This window comes from Siphateles boraxobius, unplaced genomic scaffold (genome assembly GCF_051911475.1).
Source record: "Siphateles boraxobius isolate OS27281-9 unplaced genomic scaffold, OSU_SipBor_1 8, whole genome shotgun sequence".
In the NCBI taxonomy this organism is placed as follows: Eukaryota; Metazoa; Chordata; class Actinopteri; order Cypriniformes; family Leuciscidae; genus Siphateles; species Siphateles boraxobius.
In genome coordinates, this window is record NW_027509208.1 from 29,552,501 (window position 1) to 29,568,662 (window position 16,162).

General features: G+C 40.5%; 7 non-coding genes across 7 annotated transcripts; all 7 read right to left on the reverse strand.

Moving 5' to 3' along the window:
- Positions 1–6,239: 6,239 nt before the first annotated feature.
- Positions 6,240–6,451, reverse strand: LOC143730005 (small nucleolar RNA U3). The gene has a single exon (XR_013200247.1). It is a non-coding gene; the product is annotated as a small nucleolar RNA U3 (small nucleolar RNA).
- Positions 6,452–7,436: 985 nt separating this feature from the next.
- LOC143729888 (small nucleolar RNA U3) lies at positions 7,437–7,650 on the reverse strand. The gene has a single exon (XR_013200142.1). It is a non-coding gene; the product is annotated as a small nucleolar RNA U3 (small nucleolar RNA).
- Positions 7,651–9,120: 1,470 nt separating this feature from the next.
- On the reverse strand, positions 9,121–9,334 carry LOC143729961 (small nucleolar RNA U3). Its single transcript, XR_013200207.1, has one exon. It is a non-coding gene; the product is annotated as a small nucleolar RNA U3 (small nucleolar RNA).
- A 1,470-nt stretch (positions 9,335–10,804) lies between these two features.
- On the reverse strand, positions 10,805–11,018 carry LOC143729965 (small nucleolar RNA U3). The gene has a single exon (XR_013200211.1). It is a non-coding gene; the product is annotated as a small nucleolar RNA U3 (small nucleolar RNA).
- A 1,469-nt stretch (positions 11,019–12,487) lies between these two features.
- Positions 12,488–12,702, reverse strand: LOC143730374 (small nucleolar RNA U3). Its single transcript, XR_013200577.1, has one exon. It is a non-coding gene; the product is annotated as a small nucleolar RNA U3 (small nucleolar RNA).
- A 1,320-nt stretch (positions 12,703–14,022) lies between these two features.
- Positions 14,023–14,238, reverse strand: LOC143730034 (small nucleolar RNA U3). Its single transcript, XR_013200271.1, has one exon. It is a non-coding gene; the product is annotated as a small nucleolar RNA U3 (small nucleolar RNA).
- Positions 14,239–15,708: 1,470 nt separating this feature from the next.
- LOC143729981 (small nucleolar RNA U3) lies at positions 15,709–15,920 on the reverse strand. Its single transcript, XR_013200225.1, has one exon. It is a non-coding gene; the product is annotated as a small nucleolar RNA U3 (small nucleolar RNA).
- Positions 15,921–16,162: the final 242 nt, after the last annotated feature.

Genomic DNA, 16,162 nt, shown 5'->3' on the forward strand with positions numbered 1-16,162 from the left:
TGATTTAATAGTTTTTTTTAAGTATCTAAATGCCTTTAGTAAAATCATGTTGTAAAAAGACTGGATGCAGCTCTGGATGCCAAGGATTACTGAAGAGGTCATCAAAAAACGGACGGAAAACTTTAAATGCGATTATCTCGGGTTTTCAGTTGGAAAAAGGTGCTGCCACGCCATAATTCAAATGAATGTAACTTCATAACCATTTAAGATAGGACTTTGACCAATACATCATTTTAAAGCTTATGTTCTCATCTTTCCAAAGATAGCAATATCTCAATTTTGAGTTCTTGGTCACTGTGACTCATTTTGCTGGATCAGGTCACATATGTGTTCATATTTGTTCAGTAGTGAAAGGAAAACAGGATTCGGTCAGTCGCTACAGAAGTCACACAATTCAATTCAATTCAATTCAAATTTATTTGTATAGCGCTTTTCACAATACACATTGTCTCAAAGCAGCTTTACAGAAAGTGCATTTCGGAAATGTACATAGAAAATACAGTTAGTTAATCAAGTAGTAATTTATGGCATAACATATTGCCGGCTTTGAGTTGTGTCTTCACAGGCGTCGAGTCATCTCTTCACAGGCGTTGGGGCATCTGAAGTCTCCGTGAGAGGCTGGATACAAACTGGAGCTGACGAACGCTATTTACCTCGGGACTAGCGTCCCGAGATAACAGCAGAAAGGCAGATGGGAAATAATTAGCATAGCTGATGTTCATAATGTTAATGCATTCGAACTGATTCAGCAGTAGTATTAAAGGTTAAGCATTAAGTGAATGCTTGGTTAAAGAGATGCGTCTTTAATCTAGTTTTAAACTGGGACAGCGAGTCTGAGTCTCGAACAATATCAGGAAGGCTATTCCAGAGTTTAGGAGCTAAATGTGAGAACGCCCTCCCTCCTTTAGTGGACTTAGATATCCTAGGAATGACCAGAAGCCTCGAATTTAGTGATCTTAAAGAGCGCGATGGATTGTATGGCGATAGAAGGTCTGTTAAATACACAGGAGCTAAACCATTTAGGGCTTTATGGGTCAGTAGGAATACTTTGTAATTGATACGTAACTTAATAGGTAACCAGTGTAGAGATGATAAAATAGGTGTTATATGATCATATTTTCTTGATCTAGTAAGAACTCTAGCGGCTGCATTTTGCACTAACTGTAGCGTGTTTGAGGATGCAGGACAACCAGCTAATAAAGCATTACAGTAATCTAGTATAGAGGTCATGAGTGCATGAACTAACTTTTCTGCATCAGAAACAGATAGCATGTTACGTAGCTTAGCAATGTTTCTAAGGTGGACAAAGGCTGTTCTTGTAATATATGAAATATGATCCTTCTAAATTAAAGTTGTATTGTAAGGGATTTTGTGGGTAGTTTTTTGGACCAATAAGTAGTACCTCCGTTTTATCTGAATTTAATAGCAGGACATTACACGTCATCCAGCATTTTATATCATTTAGACAATCTGTCAATTTAGATAAGTTAGTGTTTTCATCTGGTCGTGATGAGATATATAATTGAGTGTCATCAGCATAACAGTGGAAATTAATTCCATGTTTTCTTATAATATTAACAAGTGGCAGCATGTATATTGAGAAAAGCAGAGGGCCTAACACCGATCCTTGCGGCACTCCATAGTCTACTGACGTTATCTTTGATTTTTCCCCATTTAAACAGACAAAATGGTAACGGTCTGATAAGTACGATCTAAACCAGCTTAATGCCTGTCCCTGAACACCAGTGTAGTTTTGTAGTCGACCCAAGAGTATTTTATGATCTATAGTGTCGAACGCAGCGCTAAGATCGAGTAGAACTAGTATTGAGATACAGCCTTGGTCAGACGCTAGAAGTAAATCATTTGTAATTTTAACTAGCGCAGTTTCTGTGCTATGATGCGGTCTGAATCCCGACTGGAATTTTTCATAGATATCATTTTCTTGCAAGAAAGAACACAATTGAGCGGACACAACTTTTTCTAGTATTTTAGACATAAATTGATGATTTGAGATGGGTCTGTAATTTGCTAAGTTATTTGGATCTAATTGCGGTTTCTTAATGAGAGGTTTTATTACCGCCAGCTTGAATATTTTTGGAACATGACCTAAAAATAAAGATGAGTTAATAATATTAAGAAGAGGCTCTTCCACTACAGGTAACACTTCTTTCAGTAGTTTAGTGGGTATTGGATCTAATAAACATGTTGTTGGTTTAGATGCAATGATAAGTTTATTAAGCTCTTCCTGTCCTATATTTGTAAAGCGGTGTAGTTGTTCTAGAGGGGCCATAATTGAGGCTGAATCATAAGACATCATAGAGGATTGTATATTTACAATTGTGTTTCGGATGCTTTCTATTTTCTCATTGAAGTAATTCATAAAATCATTACTACTATATTGTAACGGAATATTTTGCTCTGGTGATGTTTGTTTATTTGTTAGTCTAGCCACGGTGTTGAATAAAAACCTTGGATTATTTTGGTTATTTTCTATTAGTTTGCGGAGATGCTCAGCCCTGGCTGCTTTTAGAGCCTTTTTATAACGTGACATACTGTCTTTCCACGTGATTCTAAAGACCTCTAAATTAGTTTGTTTCCATTTACGCTCTAAGTTACGAGTTTCTCTCTTGATTGCATGCGTAGCATTGTTGTACCATGGTGCTTTAGTTTTCTCTCTAACCTTTTTTAATCTAATTGGTGCAACAATATCTAGTGTACTAGAGAACATGGTGCTCAAACTGCTAGTCATTTCCTCTAGTTCATCTGTTTGTTTGGGTGCACTGAGCAGCTGAGATAGATCAGGTAAGCTATTTGAGAATCTATCTATAGTGGTTGGAAGGATTGTTCTGCCTGGTCGATAACGTGGCGCAACATTACAAATTTCAGCAGTACGTATTACGCAAGATACCATGTAATGATCAGTGAGATCGTCACTTTGCGGTATAATATTTATATCAGTTGGATTGGTTCCATATGGTATAATTAAATCTAGTGTATGATTCAGACGATGAGTGGGACCACTGACGTTTTGCGTGACCCCAAAGGAGTTTAATAAATCTGTAACCGCAGCCCCTAACGCATCATTTGTATTATCTACGTGTATGTTAAAGGTCCAACAATTATTGCTTTATCGACATTGACCAATAGATCTGAGAGAAAGTATGCAAACTCTTTTAGGAAGTCAGCATAGGGCCCTGGAGGTCTATATAGGGTAGCCAAGGCTAGAGATAATATGGATTTGTTTCTTACATCTAAGAGCGTAACATTTAGCACAAGTACTTCAAACGAATTAAACCTGTGACCTGTTTTCTGAGTAAGATTAAGAATATCTCTATAGATTGTTGCAACACCGCCGCCACGACCGATCAGACGGGGCTCATGCTTATAACAGTATCCTGGTGGAGTAGACTCATTTAGACCGAAATAATCATTTGGTTTAAGCCAGGTTTCAGTAAGGCAAAGTACATCGAAACTATTATCTGTGACCATTTCATTTACAATGACCGCCTTAGGTGTGAGCGATCTAATGTTTAGAAGACCTAGCTTTAGAAATTGTTTTTGTTCACTGATATTTAGATTTTCTGGTTTAATTACAATAAGATTTTTGCTAGATCCTACACTAGATTTATTGTTTGGCCTCACTAAGCAAGGAATAGACACAGTTTCTATATAATGTTCAACACTACTTATATCAATTAAGTTGGGACAGCAAAGACTGTGATTTGGATTTTGACTTACTAGTCATATGGTGTGTAACGTCTTGGAGATGTTGTCCGACAGAACACCCGCTCCGATTCTGCTGGGGTGCAGGCCATCAGCACGGTAGAGCCAAGGTCGCTCCCAGAACAGATTCCAATTATTTACAAAGAGCAGTTTCTGTTCATCACACCATGACATTAACCATTCATTTAGAGCAAATAATCTACTGAACCTTTCTTGTCCTAGTCGGTACGTGGGAAGCGGTCCAGACACGATGATTGTTGCTTCAGGCGATGTGCTGCGAACCGTCTCGATCAGGCTTCTGTAGTCCTTCAGAACCTCCGTCTGCCGCAGCCTGATGTCGTTCGTTCCCGCGTGTAGCACCACAGCACCGACGCGCTCGTCACCGTTCAGGATCTCGGGAATCTGTGCAGCGACATCAAGAACACGAGCACCAGGAAAGCAGTGAGTGCGCACCTTACGCTTACCTGAGGTAGCACGGACATGACGGACCATGGAAGTGCCGATGATCACGGCGGCGTCACGTTCCGACTCGCGAAGAGGGGAGAAGCGGTTCCGGGTGGAGATCTCGAAGACCGGGAGGGGCGGGGAGGTCCTTGGTCTGGTCCTGGCTCGTGTCTTCCGCTGTGGGATCACCCAGGGTCCATGGTGTTGCCTCGGTGCCAGAGTGAGTGAAGGCAGAGATGATCGCGTCCTCCTGGGCAGAGAAACGCACGGAGTAGACGAAGTCGGAGTCCAAAAGTTACTAACCACTGACTTGTGAGCATCGGCGCGTGATGTTTCAAGCGCTGATCGCCGATCTCGCAGCTCGGCTTGCTTCACCAGCAGAACACGGATCTGCTTCTCCACCGGCTCCAGCTCCAATCGTACCGAAAACAGCTCGAATGTGTCCTCACCTGCACTCAGAGGTAACGTTAGACACACATCCGCTATGTTCGCCATTATAACAGATGAACAGTAAATTAGTAGTGATAGTACCAATATCACTACTAATTTAGGACTGAAATGATGGATTTAACCCGTATCCTTTCAGTGAAACGAGTGTAAAATGAGAGGGTCGATAGGCGCAAAGCCACGCGTGAAATGCTAGCGGGCTAAAGGCTAGTAGCCGAGATTCGGAAAGTTGGATCTAAGTAGCGATATCAAAGCAATCCGATTGTTTTTTATAAGGAATAGTGTCGAGGAGAAGTTCACATAATATAAAAATAGAAAGTGCTTGTTTATAAATGAGTGGTAAAGAAGAAAATCAGAGATTAATGAATCAATTCAACGGAGCTCCAAACACAAACACAGACCGCACACGCATGCGCAGAAAAAGAAAAAGTCCATTTCAGTAACACAAACATTAACAATTATTTATGTAGACATTTCAGAAACCTGACATCATTTGAGCACTTAGAAAACATGCTATGACTGACATCGAAATGTGAAATGAACCCGTGTCAGGCCCGTTTTTTCAATAACACCTGATTTTCATATCTGCGGTCTTATCCGAGATGCAATACCACATCGCTGGAAACATTTCAAGTTTTTGCAGTGATGTGGTATTGTATCTTGAATGAGACAATGTTTTCTTTATACATAGGATGCTGTGACACGGGCCCCAAGACGAGGAGAGGTTTAAGCTGCCACAAAACACAACCACAAGAGAGACGGGAGCCGGGTTAACAGAAATTATCTTTTATTTAGCCAAGAACTTAGGAATTTAAACTGGTACTTAGGTTCCTCCCGGGCTGTTGTATCAACAAACCGGGCTTTGTTCCACACATCCGTTACAACGCTAGGCCACCATAAAAAGGCAAAATAGAACTGAAGAAGGGCAACATCATTAAAGAAGATTTTGCAAGTCTAACTCTGTCTTCTTACTCTTCAGCTGGTTTCTCTCTTGGCCAACATGTGCTTCAGCACCTCATACTGAAGGATTCTGTCCTTCAAACCATCTAACCTTGAGTGTAGCAGAGTTCTCAATTTTATGGTGACCTCCATTAGGCCATCATTGCCTACAGCTGTGGGTGGTTCCAAGTTTGGAGTGTGAGTAGGTTGAAATGTTCATGATTCATGTCTTCTCCTAGCCGTGAGCTTTTCCATTGGTCCTGGGCTCCTCTTTCCAATATTGAACTGTCACAAAGCGTTCCAGAAAAGCTTCTAAAACAATCCACTTTCTCAAAAGGCACAAATGTCAAACAACGCTCAGATCATACCCCTTTCTTCAACATCGACAACAGCAACACAGAAACTTCATCAACGACACAGAGCTGATGTCCAACGAAAAAGTCAAAAACCTACCAACAATTGCTAACTTAGGCATTTCAGAAACTTGACGTTGATTGCATTCTTAAAAAACTTGCGATGGCTGACCTCGAACTGGGGACATATCCAAAGCTCTCTTTACTCTAAAACCCACTTCTTGCAACTGCTGTCTTAGACAACACACAGTTCTGCATTTCAACAAAGTTTGCTGCATAGGACCTACAGATGCAAAAACAAAACAATTCCAAAATGAGACTTAAATACCAAACACCACTCAGAACATACTCCTTTCTTCAATATTGCAAAAAGCAATGCAGAACACTCATCAACGACAGAGCTCATAACCAAAGCCACTGCTCTGCGCTCAATTCATGCTCAGAAACGAGCATCATGACTCTTCTCCACAGGTTGGGAGACAAGCACTTTCGGAACACATTTCCAAACAAGGAACTACAGAAATGATCCCTGAAAATATACTCTTAACAGTTTATAGAAACTCAATTGGCATTCCATTCTGCTGCGCTTCTCCTCTAAAATGGTTTTGCGTAGTTGAATTTTGTAGGCGCTAAAGTTTACGTGACATTTTAGCAGACACATCGAGGCCAAAAGCAAAAAGGACTTCCACAATCTCTTTGAAGCCTACTGTTAAGATATGTGAAATACAAACAACAATCCATAATGTCTTACTTTTTTGCAGCATAGCTACCCGTTTCATGCTTTGTAGTTCATTCGTTGAAGCCAAATTTAGAAAACCTTTAATAGAAGTCACACACACATTAACAATTCTTTATGTACACATTTAACTCTTCTTACTCTTCAGCTGGTTTCTCTCTTGGCCAACGTGTGCTTCAGCACCTCATACTGAAGAATTCTGTCCTTCGAACCATCTAACCTTGAGTGTAGCAGAGTTCTCAATTTTATGGTGACCTCCATTAGGCCATCATTGCCTACAGCTGTGGGTGGTTCCAAGTTTGGAGTGTGAGTAGGTGGAAATGTTCATGATTGATGTATTTTCCTAACCTAGAGCTTCTCCATTGGTCCTGGGCTCCTCTTTCCAATATTTGACTGCCACAAAGCGTTCCAGAAAAGCTTCTAAAACAATCCACTTTCTCAAAAGGCACAAATTTCAAACAACGCTCAGATCATACCCCTTTCTTCAACATCGACAACAGCAACACAGAAACTTCATCAACGACACAGAGCTGACGTCCAACGAAAAAGTAAAAAACCTACCAACAATTGCTAACTTAGGCATTTCAGAAACTTGACGTTGATTTCATTTTTAGAAAACTTGCGATGGCTGACCTCGAACTGGGGACATATCCAAAGCTCTCTTTACTCTAAAACCCACTTTTTGCAACTGCTGTAATAGACAACACACAGTTCCGCATTTCAACAAAGTTTGCTGCATAGTACCTACAGATGCAAAAACAAAACAATTCCAAAATGAGACTTAAATACCAAACACCACTCAGAACATACTCCTTTCTTCAATATTGCAAAAAGCAATAAAGAACGCTCATCAACAACACAGAGCTCACAACCAAAGTCACTGCTCTGTGCCCAATTCATGCTCAGAAAGGAGTATCATGACTCTTCATCATGGGTTGGGAGACAAGCACTTTCGAAACACATTTCCAAGCAAAGAACTATAGAAATGATTCCTGAAAATATAGTCTTATCGGTTTATAGAAACTCAATCGGCATTCCATTCTGCTGCGCTTCTCCTCTAAAATGGTTTTGCGTAGTTGAATTTTGTAGGCGCTAAACGTTACGTGACATTTTAGCGCACACATCGGAGCCAAAAGCAGAAAGGACTTCCACAATCTCTTTGAAGCCGACTGTTAAGATATGTGGAATACAAACAACAATCCATAATGTCATACTTTTTTGCAGCATAGCTACCCGTTTCATGCTTTGTAGTTCATTCGTTGAAGCTAAATTTAGAAAATCTTTTAATAGAAGTCACACACTCATTAACAATTCTTTATGTAGACAATTCAGAAACCTGACGTCATTTGAGCACTTAGAAAACATGCTATGACTGACATTGAAATGTGAAATGAACCTGTGTCAGGCCCGTTTTTTCAATAACACCTGATTTTCATATCTGCTGTCTTATCCGAGATGCAATATCACATCGCTGGAAACATTTCAAGTTTTTGCAGTGATGTGGTATGGTATCTTGGATGAGACAACGTTTGCTTTATACAAAGGATAATTTGACTCGGGCCCCAAGAGGAGGAGAGGTTTAAGCTGCCACAAAACACAACCACAAGAGAGACGCGAGCCGTGTTAACAGAAATGATCTTCTATTTAGCCAAGAACCTAGGAATTTAAACTGGCAATTAGGTTCCTTCCGAGCTGTGGTATCAACAAACCGGGCTTTGTTCCACACATCTGTTACAATGCTAGGCCACCTTAAAAGGGGAAGACAGAACTGAAGAAAGGCAACATCATTAAAGAAGATTTTGCAAGTCTAACTCTGTCTTCTTACTCTTCAGCTGGTTTCTCTCTTGGCCAACGTGTGCTTCAGCACCTCATACTGAAGGATTCTGTCCTTCAAACCATCTAACCTTGAGTGTAGCAGAGTTCTCAAATTTATGGTGACCTCCATTAGGCCATCATTGCCTACAGCTGTGGGTGGTTCCAAGTTTGGAGTGTGAGTAGGTGGAAATGTTCATGATTGATGTCTTTTCCTAGCCGTGAGCTTCTCCATTGGTCCTGGGCTCCTCTTTCCAATATTGGACTGCCACAAAGCGTTCCAGAAAAGCTTCTAAAACAATCCACTTTCTGAAAAGGCACAAATGTCAAACAACGCTCAGATCATACCCCTTTCTTCCACATCGACAACAGCAACACAGAAACTTCATCAACGACACAGAGCTGACGTCCAACGAAAAAGTCAAAAACCTACCAACAATAGCTAAATTAGGCATTTCAGAAACTTGACGTTGATTTCATTTTTAGAAAACTTGCAATGGCTGACCTCAAACTGGGCACGTATCCAAAGCACTCTTTACTCTAAAACCCACTTTTTGCAACTGCTGTAATAGACAACACACAGTTCCGCATTTCAACAAAGTTTGCTGCATAGTACCTACAGATGCAAAAACAAAACAATTCCAAAATGAGACTTAAATACCAAACACCACTCAGAACATACTCCTTTCTTCAATATTGCAAAAAGCAATAAAGAACGCTCATCAACAACGCAGAGCTCACAACCAAAGTCACTGCTCTGTGCCCAATTCATGCTCAGAAAGGAGTATCATGACTCTTCATCATGGGTTGGGAGACAAGCACTTTCGAAACACATTTCCAAGCAAAGAACAATAGAAATGATTCCTGAAAATATAGTCTTATCGGTTTATAGAAACTCAATCGGCATTCCATTCTGCTGCGCTTCTCCTCTAAAATGGTTTTGCGTAGTTGAATTTTGTAGGCGCTAAACGTTACGTGACATTTTAGCGCACACATCGGAGCCAAAAGCAGAAAGGACTTCCACAATCTCTTTGAAGCCGACTGTTAAGATATGTGGAATACAAACAACAATCCATAATGTCATACTTTTTTGCAGCATAGCTACCCGTTTCATGCTTTGTAGTTCATTCGTTGAAGCCAAATTTAGAATATCTTTTAATAGAAGTCACACACACATTAACAATTCTTTATGTAGACATTTCAGAAACCTGACGTCATTTGAGCACTTAGAAAACATGCTATGACTGACATCGAAATGTGAAATGAACCCGTGTCAGGCCCGTTTTTTCAATAACACCTGATTTTCATATCTGCTGTCTTATCCGAGATGCAATACCACATCGCTGGAAACATTTCAAGTTTTTGCAGTGATATTGTATGGTATCTTGGATGAGACAACGTTTGCTTTATACAAAGGATAATTTGACTCGGGCCCCAAGAGGAGGAGAGGTTTAAGCTGCCACAAAACACAACCACAAGAGAGACGGGGGCCGGGTTAACAGAAATTATCTTTTATTTAGCCAAGAACTTAGGAATTTAAACTGGTACTTAGGTTCCTCCCGGGCTGTGGTATCAACAAACCGGGTTTTTTCCCACACATCTGTTACAACGCTAGGCCACCTTAAAAGGGGAAGACAGAACTGAAGCAAGCCAACATCATTAAGGAAGATTTTGCAAGTCTAACTCTGTTTTCTTACTCTTCAGCTGGTTTCTCTCTTGGCCAACATGTGCGTCAGCACCTCATACTGAAGGATTCTGTCCTTCAAACCATCTAACCTTGAGTGTAGCAGAGTTCTCAATTTTATGGTGACCTCCATTAGGCCATCATTGCCTACAGCTGTGGGTGGTTCCAAGTTTGGAGTGTGAGTAGGTGGAAATGTTCATGATTTATGTCTTTTCCTAGCCGTGAGCTTTTCCATTGGTCCTGGGCTCCTCTTTCCAATATTGAACTGCCACAAAGCGTTCCAGAAAAGCTTCTAAAACAATCCACTTTCTCAAAAGGCACAAATGTCAAACAACTCTCAGATCATACCCCTTTCTTCAACATCGACAACAGCAACACAGAAACTTCATCAACGACACAGAGCTGACGTCCAACGAAAAAGTCAAAAACCTACCAACAATTGCTAACTTAGGCATTTCAGAAACTTGACGTTGATTGCATTCTTAAAAAAATTGCGATGGCTGACCTCGAACTGGGGACATATCCAAAGCTCTCTTTACTCTAAAACCCACTTTTTGCAACTGCTGTCTTAGACAACACACAGTTCTGCATTTCAACAAAGTTTGCTGCATAGGACCTACAGATGCAAAAACAAAACAATTCCAAAATGAGACTTAAATACCAAACACCACTCAGAACATACTCCTTTCTTCAATATTGCAAAAAGCAATAAAGAACGCTCATCAACAACGCAGAGCTCACAACCAAAGTCACTGCTCTGTGCCCAATTCATGCTCAGAAAGGAGTATCATGACTCTTCATCATGGGTTGGGAAACAAGCACTTTCGAAACACATTTCCAAGCAAAGAACAATAGAAATGATTCCTGAAAATATAGTCTTATCGGTTTATAGAAACTCAATCGGCATTCCATTCTGCTGCGCTTCTCCTCTAAAATGGTTTTGCGTAGTTGAATTTTGTAGGCGCTAAACGTTACGTGACATTTTAGCGCACACATCGGAGCCAAAAGCAGAAAGGACTTCCACAATCTCTTTGAAGCCGACTGTTAAGATATGTGGAATACAAACAACAATCCATAATGTCATACTTTTTTGCAGCATAGCTACCCGTTTCATGCTTTGTAGTTCATTCGTTGAAGCCAAATTTAGAATATCTTTTAATAGAAGTCACACACACATTAACAATTCTTTATGTAGACATTTCAGAAACCTGACGTCATTTGAGCACTTAGAAAACATGCTATGACTGACATCGAAATGTGAAATGAACCCGTGTCAGGCCCGTTTTTTCAATAACACCTGATTTTCATATCTGCTGTCTTATCCGAGATGCAATACCACATCGCTGGAAACATTTCAAGTTTTTGCAGTGATATTGTATGGTATCTTGGATGAGACAACGTTTGCTTTATACAAAGGATAATTTGACTCGGGCCCCAAGAGGAGGAGAGGTTTAAGCTGCCACAAAACACAACCACAAGAGAGACGGGGGCCGGGTTAACAGAAATGATCTTCTATTTAGCCAAGAACCTAGGAATTTAAACTGGCACTTAGGTTCCTTCCGGGCTGTGGTATCAACAAACCGGGCTTTGTTCCACACATCTGTTACAACGCTAGGCCACCTTAAAAGGGGAAGACAGAACTGAAGAAAGGCAACATCATTAAAGAAGATTTTGCAAGTCTAACTCTGTCTTCTTACTCTTCAGCTGGTTTCTCTCTTGGCCAACATGTGCTTCAGCACCTCATACTGAAGGATTCTGTCCTTCAAACCATCTAACCTTGAGTGTAGCAGAGTTCTCAATTTTATGGTGACCTCCATTAGGCCATCATTGCCTACAGCTGTGGATGGTTCCAAGTTTGGAGTGTGAGTAGGTGGAAATGTTCATGATTGATGTCTTTTCCTAGCCGTGAGCTTCTCCATTGGTCCTGGGCTCCTCTTTCCAATATTGGACTGCCACAAAGCGTTCCAGAAAAGCTTCTAAAACAATCCACTTTCTGAAAAGGCACAAATGTCAAACAACGCTCAGATCATACCCCTTTCTTCCACATCGACAACAGCAACACAGAAACTTCATCAACGACACAGAGCTGACGTCCAACGAAAAAGTCAAAAACCTACCAACAATAGCTAAATTAGGCATTTCAGAAACTTGACGCTGATTTCATTTTTAGAAAACTTGCAATGGCTGACCTCAAACTGGGCACGTATCCAAAGCACTCTTTACTCTAAAACCCACTTTTTGCAACTGCTGTCATAGACAACACACAGTTCCGCATTTCAACAAAGTTTGCTGCATAGTACCTACAGATGCAAAACAAAACAATTCCAAAATGAGACTTAAATACCAAACACCACTCAGAACATACTCCTTTCTTCAATATTGCAACAAGCAATAAAGAACACTCATCAACAACACAGAGCTCACAACCAAAGTCACTGCTCTGTGCCCAATTCATGCTCAGAAAGGAGTATCATGACTCTTCATCATGGGTTTGGGAGACAAGCAATTTCGAAACACATTTCCAAGCAAAGAACTATAGAAATGATTCCTGAAAATATAGTCTTATCGGTTAATAAAAACTCAATCGGCATTCCATTCTGCTGCGCTTCTCCTCTAAAATGGTTTTGCGTAGTTGAATTTTGTAGGCGCTAAAGGTTACGTGACATTTTAGCGCACACATCGGAGCCAAAAGCAGAAAGGACTTCCACAATCTCTTTGAAGCCGACTGTTAAGATATGTGGAATACAAACAACAATCCATAATGTCATACTTTTTTGCAGCATAGCTACCCGTTTCATGCTTTGTAGTTCATTCGTTGAAGCTAAATTTAGAAAATCTTTTAATAGAAGTCACACACACATTAACAATTCTTTATGTAGACATTTCAGAAACCTGACGTCATTTGAGCACTTAGAAAACATACTATGACTGACATTGAAATGTGAAATGAACCTGTGTCAGGCCCGTTTTTTCAATAACACCTGATTTTCATATCTGCTGTCTTATCCGAGATGCAATACCACATCGCTGGAAACATTTCAAGTTTTTGCAGTGATGTGGTATGGTATCTTGGATGAGACAACGTTTGCTTTATACAAAGGATGCTGTGACACGGGCGTGTTTGTGCGAATGTGTGCGCGTGTGCCTCACAAAGCGCATTTTTTTACAGTAGGGGTTCAATCTTCAGCTGGCTGGCAGGAGCCGCCACTGGCATGTCACACGACCTGTCAGTGGCTGGCTGGCAGCTGCCATTCTGAGCCTGGAATGTCACGTGACCTGTCAGTGGCTGGCTGGCAGCTGCAAGTCTGATTCTAGCATGTCACGTGACCTGTCAGTGGCTGGCTAGTTGCCTTGCAGTCTGCCTTTGGCAAGTTTCAGAAACCATTGATTTTTGACAGTTTTTTTTTGTTTTCTGTTCCTCCCTTTCTAGCTCATTTATTATGCATCTGTTGATATGATTATGTTCTTTAGTATGATTGATGTTTTGGGGACTGTTGTTATCCCAATATAACCAGTCAAATGGCCGTGATCAGACTGGAATCTTACAGTAGTTTGTTTAGGCATGGTTTGTAAGGAATTACAAACCTGCGCACATATATTCAAACGCACATAACTATAGAATCAATTCTTAATGCGCATGTGAACGCCATCAGCGTCTATCACAGGTTCACGTTTAAAGTCTGTTTAGAGAGAACAGTGTCGTCTTAGCGGCCCCTAATTTAATAACAAATGATCATTTAGACGGAAGTGAATCAATCAAAACTAACTTTAGCTGGAAAAAACATTTTTCAAGAGCCACTATAAAACCAAACCAATCTCTGTTACGTTAAATTATATGTTTATCTCTGTAAAGCTGCTTTGAAACAATCTACATTGTTAAAAGCGCTATATAAATAAGGATGACTTGACTCCAATATTGCAAAAAGCAATAAAGAACGCTCATCAACGACACAGGGCTTACAACCAAAATCACTGCTCTGTGCCCAATTCATGCTCAGAAAGGAGCATCATGACTCTTCATCATGGGTTGGGAAACAAGCACTTTCGAAACACATTTCTAAGCAAAGAACTATAGAAATGATCCCTGAAAATATATTCTTATCGGTTAATAGAAACACAATCGGCATTCCATTCTGCTGCGTTTCTCCTCTAAAATGGTTTTGCATAGTTGAATTTTGTAGGCGCTAAAGTTTACGTGACATTTTAGCGCACACATCGGAGCCAAAAGCAGAAAGGACTTCAACAATCTCTTTGAAGCCGACTGTTAAGATATGTGGAATACAAACAACAATCCATAATGTCATACTTTTTTGCAGCATAGCTACCCGTTTCATGCTTTGTAGTTCATTCGTTGAAGCTACATTTAGAAAATCTTTTAATAGAAGTCACACACACATTAACAATTATTTATCTAGACATTTCAGAAACCTGACGTCATTTGAGCACTTAGAAAACATGCTATGACTGACATCGAAATGTGAAATGAACCCGTGTCAGGCCAGTTTTTTCAATAACACCTGATTTTCATATCTGCGGTCTTATCCGAGATGCAATACCACATCGCTGGAAACATTTCAAGTTTTTGCAGTGATGTGGTATTGTATCTTGGATGAGACAACGTTTGCTTTATACAAAGGATGCTGTGACTCGGGCCCCAAGACGAGGAGAGGTTTAAGCTGCCACAAAACACAACCACAAGAGAGACGGGAGCCGGGTTAACAGAAATTATCTTTTATTTAGCCAAGAACTTAGGAATTTAAACTGGTACTTAGGTTCCTCCCGGGCTGTGGTATCAACAAACCGGGTTTTTTCCCACACATCTGTTACAACGCTAGGCCACCTTAAAAGGGGAAGACAGAACTGAAGCAAGCCAACATCATTAAAGAAGATTTTGCAAGTCTAACTCTGTTTTCTTACTCTTCAGCTGGTTTCTCTCTTGGCCAACATGTGCGTCAGCACCTCATACTGAAGGATTCTGTCCTTCAAACCATCTAACCTTGAGTGTAGCAGAGTTCTCAATTTTATGGTGACCTCCATTAGGCCATCATTGCCTACAGCTGTGGGTGGTTCCAAGTTTGGAGTGTGAGTAGGTGGAAATGTTCATGATTTATGTCTTTTCCTAGCCGTGAGCTTTTCCATTGGTCCTGGGCTCCTCTTTCCAATATTGAACTGCCACAAAGCGTTCCAGAAAAGCTTCTAAAACAATCCACTTTCTCAAAAGGCACAAATGTCAAACAACTCTCAGATCATACCCCTTTCTTCAACATCGACAACAGCAACACAGAAACTTCATCAACGACACAGAGCTGACGTCCAACGAAAAAGTCAAAAACCTACCAACAATTGCTAACTTAGGCATTTCAGAAACTTGACGTTGATTGCATTCTTAAAAAAATTGCGATGGCTGACCTCGAACTGGGGACATATCCAAAGCTCTCTTTACTCTAAAACCCACTTTTTGCAACTGCTGTCTTAGACAACACACAGTTCTGCATTTCAACAAAGTTTGCTGCATAGGACCTACAGATGCAAAAACAAAACAATTCCAAAATGAGACTTAAATACCAAACACCACTCAGAACATACTCCTTTCTTCAATATTGCAAAAAGCAATACAGAACACTCATCAACGACAGAGCTCACAACCAAAGCCACTGCTCTGCGCCCAATTCATGCTCAGAAACGAGCATCATGACTCTTCTTCACAGCTTGGGAGACAAGCACTTTCGGAACAAATTTCCAAGCAAGGAACTATAGAAATGATCCCTGATAATATACTCTTAACAGTTTATAGAAACTCAATTGGCATTCCATTCTGCTGCGCTTCTCCTATAAAATGGTTTTGCGTAGTTGAATTTTGTAGGCGCTAAAGTTTACGTGACATTTCAGCGGACACGTCGAGGCCAAAAGCAGAAAGGACTTCCACAATCTCTTTGAAGCCGACTGTCAAGATATGTGGAATACAAACAACAATTCATAATGTCTTACTTTTTGCAGCATAGCTACCCGTTTCATTCTTTGTAG